Source organism: Tenebrio molitor, chromosome 4, assembly GCF_963966145.1.
Source record: "Tenebrio molitor chromosome 4, icTenMoli1.1, whole genome shotgun sequence".
NCBI lineage: Eukaryota > Metazoa > Arthropoda > Insecta > Coleoptera > Tenebrionidae > Tenebrio > Tenebrio molitor.
The window spans coordinates 14,378,790-14,385,774 of record NC_091049.1 but is presented as its reverse complement, the minus strand read 5'-3'; positions in this window follow the sequence as shown (position 1 = coordinate 14,385,774).

The following is a 6,985-nucleotide window of genomic DNA, read 5'->3' as shown; positions in this document are numbered from 1 at the left end:
GAACGACCGATGTGGAGAAGTTTTTTCCAAACAATTGCTCGACATTGGTAATGGCAACATTCCTGTTGACAGACCTGGATACATTATATTTCCTGCCAATTTTTGTCACTTTACTGAATCAAAGACAGAACTCATCGAGATGGTGTTCCCAAACATTAGTCAAAATTACAAAGATCATGTTTGGTTGAGCGAACGTGTTATTTTGGCTGCAAAAAACGTTGATGTCAACGAAATGAATTTTCAGATTAAAAATAAGATAGATGGCGAATTGATGACATACAAATCGGTTGATTCCGTTACTAACCAAGATGATGTTGTCAACTATCCAACGGAATTTTTAAATTCGCTGGAATTGCCCGGATTACCACCTCATAATCTGCAATTAAAAGTCGGATCGCTAATAATTATGTTGCGGAACATAAACCAGCCACGTCTTTGTAATGGCACCCGGCTTTCGGTGAAGAAATTAATGAACAACGTAATCGAAGCCACAATTTTGAAAGGGAAGTACAAAGGCGAAGACGTTTTGATTCCACGCATCCCTATGATTCCGAACGACATGCCATTCCATTTTAAACGATTAGGTACAATTTCCAGTGCGGCTTGCATTTGCAATGTCGATAAATAAATCGCAAGGGCAGTCGCTAAGTGTTTGTGGCATAAATCTTGAAAATCCATGTTTTTCACATGGCCAATTGTATGTCGCATGTTCCCGTGTCGGAAAACCATCAACATTATTTATTTACGCGCCAGAAAACAAAACTATCAATGTTGTGTATCAAAAAGCATTACAATAAACATTATGTTTTTGTTTTTGTTTTTTTTTTCAGTTCGAATTGAATATTCATATAGATAAGACAGGACAACGTCTGTCGGGTCAGCTAGTTTTTAATAAAAAAATGCCTGGTTCTTTATAAATTAGTTTTAATAGAGTTTCAATTGATTCGCAAAAAAGTGGAACATAAGTATGGCAACATTGTGACTTCAAAATTTTCAAAATTCCTAACCAAACTTTTATTGAGATATACAGGATGAAATCTGTCAGATTGTCATGGCCAAGCATCGTTTTTTTTAAGTTGGAATACATTTATAAACTTACAGACTCATGTTCCAAGGAGGTATTTATGGTATCGAACAAAACCAAATTCAGCACTCGAGAGTGCTTTACACTCTCTCGTAGTGTAAATAACTATATTTTGTTTGACGGTGTGATTATTATCCTAAAACAAAATGTGACATTTATTTTTTCCATTCTACAGAAACTCGGTCATTGTTTTTCGCAATTATCTAAGATCTTAGGAATCATACAATTATCACTTGGACTTTTTTTATTTGCGTAAATAAGAGAACAATAGGTTTGCTGTTAACTTTTGAACTGGACTAGTATGATGATTGATGATACACGTGGCTGTAGTCAACTAATCAAATTTTACCTAATGTCCCATGAAATACTGCGCACAGAAAGACCAATCGAAAGTAAAAAATTTATCGCAGTAAATTTCAGTTTGGTGTTGAAAATCGAATCGAGAATAACTGGATGTGGCGAATTTCACTGTTAACTTTCCTCATCATGACAAACTTGTTCCAAATGACGTGCACATACCCCACAGCTCGACTTGTCTAAAATCAAGATTCTTCAACTCATCCCAATGTTGTCCTTAGTCCGCACATACATTTTCAACATTATGCAGAGCCGTAAGATCAAAATGTTTGGTAAATTAGTGCACCTGTTAATTTCATGATTTACCTTTCAAGATATTTTGCGTAGATCAAATCAAACACAACGAAGAACATTGAATTGACGATGTAGCCAAACCACGTCATCATTTCCATCGAAGTATTCACTTTGAAGCATCTGGTGAATTGGAGGGTCAGCTAGGACAAGTGGCAGTGTCGCAAGGAGAGTTTCTGGATGCGTTCGATGTCCTAGACTACTTAAGTGTTGTTGACTGATCAATGAGCATATCGAATTTGGCACCAAGATACAATCGCGGACAAAAAAAAAGTAGGACAAGTCATATAAGAAATTTAGCCAAAACTGAGTTGAGTAAACCGGGGTTACTATAATAAATAAATAAATATTTTCATAGTAACCATAGAAAGGGCAAGCAAATTTGCATTAGCGAAAAAACATTGTCCTACTTTTTTTTGTCTGCGACTGTAAAGTCCATTCACGTTGGATTTTCCTAGTCAAGGTCAAATAATTCAATATTGTGGCGGTGTGATTTTTAGTTCAAAAATGCTTTAGCTGTGTATGTCACCAATACGGGCTGATAAAGTCCTAGATAAAGTAACCAAGTCATTCGTAGACTGTAGAGGTTATGTTATTCGCTGTCAGCAAAGAAACATTCATTTTTCAAAATATATTGTTATTAAACTTTCTAGAGGATAACAATTGGTAATAATACATCCATTTTGTTATCATTTGCACTAAAAATAGTGTCAGTTGTTAATTGGTATGATAGGATTAGGAACATACCTACTGGCGTTGTATTTTTCTACTTGCGTTGTTGATTAAGTGAGAAAACCCTTAATGACTACATTTACTTAACCTTCTACGACTAACATGATGAGTTACGAGGAACCAGGATAAGTTATAGAAAATGAACCCAATAGGAAATTGTGTGGAAGTTTCTTTCATTGGAAGCGATGGAAGTAAGGAATTCTTCTAAATGATGGAACAAATTTGGCAATAACATTTCAGTTATTCAGAGACACTTATACGTTTTGATTGTGGTTGTGACGTTTCAAGAATGTATTGTTACAATTGCATACCACAAAAGAAAGGTGTATTTTAATTTTTAAGGTTTTTTTTCTAATTTAAGTTTTTTCGATGTACTATGGCGGCCAAAAAATTTTGGCCGTCACTTTCTTGACATTCAAGTAAAGTGTAAATAGACCTTTAGGAATCGTACCCCACCTTCGATTCTTGTCATTTTAGCAATCAATTTAAACTGTTTGAAGCTCAGATATTCCAAAAATCCGACATGAATGAACAAAATTAGAGCAATCGTACATAGATAACCTGAGGTAAACGTTCTGTGTTGTAGAAATGACAAAATAATTTTGAGTTTTGAAATTTACCACCCAAAAAATAACGTTCATAATCAAGACGGTAATCATGATGACAATAAAGTACGGATTACAATTTTTTTTTTTTGAATTGACAGACAATGACGGCCAAAATTTTTTGGCCGGCATAGTACGAGTACTATCGCGGCCAAAATACTTTGGTCGTCAATGTGACATAAATGACATTCAATTGTAAAGCAAACCTTAGGATGTTTAACCTTATTTTTTACTACTGTCAAAATTATTTTAATCTATCAGTGTCATACGGGTGGGGTAAATCCCAGCTGTGGAGGCAGGGTTCAAAAGCAAAAAATCAACATGGTCGCGGTTTAGACAACCTTCAGAAGCAAGTAAGACGATTCTATATTTATCAAAAACTGAAGGTGCCATATTTTTGACAAGAATAATTTGAAATTGTCATGTATATTGACATTAATACTTGATTTACATTTGAAGTGTCAAAAAGTGACGACCAAAGTATTTTTGCCGCGATAGTACATATTATCTTTAAAGTAACATTGTATTGTTAAAACTGCTCAATAAAGGTCGTAAATAGATTATAATCATGTTAATACATATAATACATATAATACACACACACATATGTGGTTTACAATCGATCATTGATAAATGTAGGATTTGCGGAACTGAAGGGGAAACCATTGAACACATCATTTCTTCTTGCACCGTTTTGGCTCAAAGCGAATATAAAAATCGTCATGATATATTCGCAAAAATTATACACATGAATTTAGCAGTTAAATTCAATTTATTAAAGGATACACAACCACATTACATTTATAAACCAGAAAGTTGTTTAGAAAATGACAATTACAAATTATATTTTGATCGCACAGTTTTAACTGACATTCGCATTCAGCATAACAGACCAGACATTATTATTTTAAATAAACAACAAAAGCAAGCATATCTTTTAGATATAGCTGTTCCAAATTCACACAATATAACACAGACATATAATACAAAAATTAATAAATATTTAGAACTCTCCGTTGCTATGAGAAATCTTTGGTGTTTAGAAAAAATTTCGATTTTACCATTTATAATTTCAGCAACAAGAATAGTACCGCAATCTCTTTTTAAAAATTTAAAAATTTTGGACTTAGAGAACACATTGGTGGTTGAAATTCAAAAAGGTATATTATTATACTCATGTCACATCGTGAGGAAATTCCTTAACATTGACACAGAACATAAAACACAAAAAAGTCAAAATGTGGAGGCGAGACGCCGGTAATTATGTTGATAAGCACTGCACTATTACTTGATAGTATTATCCGTAATAGTGTATGTACTCCGGCAAAATTGCCGTGCCGCCGGGTGGAGGTGGGATAGTAAAATACATTAAATATTAAAGAATTCTAACTAATTAATTTTCGAAGTGAAGCAATTTTTTCTTGAGTCCATATTAGCTTGCGGGTTTCGTCACATTACGTCAGTTGTGGAAGGTTAACGCAATTTTAAAATTAACCTTTTTTCTTTTCGCCATGGTAAAATCATCGAGGAATAGAATTTTATTAAAAAATCTGTGACTTTATTTCACACGTCAAACTAACATTCAAAATTAAAGATGTCAAATCGCTCTCAATCGCTCTATCACGAATAAAACAGGATAATGTAAAGATTACTAGGACAGGAGGCGCAGGCTTGCAATGTGACAACAATTTGGCAGGGAAAATCCAACGTGAATGGACTTTATGTGAAAATGTTGTCCAAGAAAATATGATTAAAGATATTGACCACCGTTGGTAGAAAGAAGCAGGACAAGGAAAAGAAGGGTCTCTTCAAAAATTGGAAAGAATCAGCTATCATTATGATACCGCAGAACAGAAGAATTTTCAGGCAGTTAATGGGCTCGTGGTTCACACTTGTTAGGCGATTGGTTTAACAGATTTTACTCAGAAGCGATTGGATTTAGTTAGTTCCTTCTTCTCCAAGGCATGACACTACAGGTGAAAATCGACAGGACACTTCCAATTGTGGAGACAATTTCGGCGTATTTGCGTCAGCCTTTGGTGCTGTTAAAGATTGTAAATGAAGTAGAGGTTCATAGAAATTAAACCCACTGCAGGATCATTCGTCAAAATGTTTTTTTTTTGTTAATTTGAGGTGGAGAAAAATGAACGAGTTCCAACACTCTGTATAGGTACACTATGGCTGTTGTCTTCAACCGGTGCATTGTGTAAAATATAATAAAAATATTACGCTACGTGGTTGTCAAGTTTATTTATTGATCATCAGGCTCAATAATACGGAGTGATGTTTATTGAATAAACGGAGTAAATTAAGTGATATTAATAGGTTCGGTTCTAGATTAATATGTTTAGAAGTAGGTACGTGTTTTAGCTATAGGTTGTGTAGCATAAATTGCAAAATTCAAATTATTCAAAAGATAAGACAAAATGCGAAACTGATACATTTCGTTTCTCGACTTGATAAAAATGTTAAACTATCGACACAAATAAAAATTTTCACTCAATGTACTGATTTGTATTTTGTGTCCATTTTAATCCTCATGAAATTGATATATACGAGTACTATAACTATATAATAGTATATTATACGCCAAGGTAGAGAAGACATTTTTTTAAGCCGAGGTAGTTTATTCCCCGAGAAGCGAAGCTTCAAGGGGAATAAAGAAGCGAGGCTTAAAATTGTCTTCTCTAGCGTGGTTTATATACTATTTTTTTCACTACTAGATCCGTTAAAACCCTTTCTAATAATAATTATTAATTAAATTTGTTTGTCTGATGCGACGATCCGAGTTCTCATTTTTCAACGGTTGCTATGAAAATTGAAAATCGTCTGTCTACGTTAACCAATAAAATCAAAGAAAATCTTTCGTTGCTAGGTGACGGCTGTTCATTATTATATTATTAACCTAGGGAGAGAAATTCTACTTCTGGGGTCGGTTCGAGAGTCAATAATGACGCCTTCTGAGACTAGTAGTGAAAAAATATATTTATAGGTAATGTTACGATTTAAATTTCGCGGTAAATCGTAAATGCTAGAAGGTTCGTGAACGTTCCAGAACGGGCTCTCGGACCCCGACTTCCGGTGCCGGCCGCGACAAATTTGCGAGAGGAGGGGAAAAGATATAAAGGTGGAACAGACGCCATTTTGGGGGTTCTCGACAAGGTTCTCGACTGGTTCTCGGTAGAGGTTTACGACCGAATCCGTGTGTGTGTGTGTTTGTGCTCAAAGGGGGAGATTAGGGGGTGTTTTCTCAGTGCAACAGGTGCTGGCGAACCCGTGGAGGAAGACTGAAGCGGCTGGGAAATCGTTCAGGAGGAGCTCCAACCGTACGTTGCGGCGGATTTAGGGTTCCTTCACGAGGGTCATCGACCCTACGCGACAACGGATCATTTTCGCCACCCTGTTGGGCCGGCGTCATCCCCCAGGATCCCACCAGGGAGCAGGACCTCACACCGGACAGTCCCTGGCCGAGGAACCCGAGTCCAGGAGCAACTCGTATCTGGCAAGGTCCTTCAGCGTCTTTCCTTTTCTGTCCGCCATTTTGGCTCATTTCTTTAGATTAGACTTAGATTCGCGCCATCAGACCTGAGGTGACCTCGCCAGAAACGACGCGCCAGCTGGCACTCGGAAAGTTTTTATTACTTTTCATTATCTTTTTTTTTACACCGGGGCTAACTCTCACTTATTTGCGTTTATTCCTAGGAAGGGTCGAGTGGAGGAAGGACCGCGAGGACTTTCCGAGGATACGGACGGCGTGATAGACCAGCGGCGGAAGAGGGACTCGGAGGACCTTCCTCCAGCTCACTCTTCCCGGGACTCCAATTTGATTTCAAGCCTCCGACCCGGTGTAAGGGATGTTCCTATTTTAACTTCATTTAATTGTTTAAACTTTGAGTATAGCCTGGTAGAGCCGGCA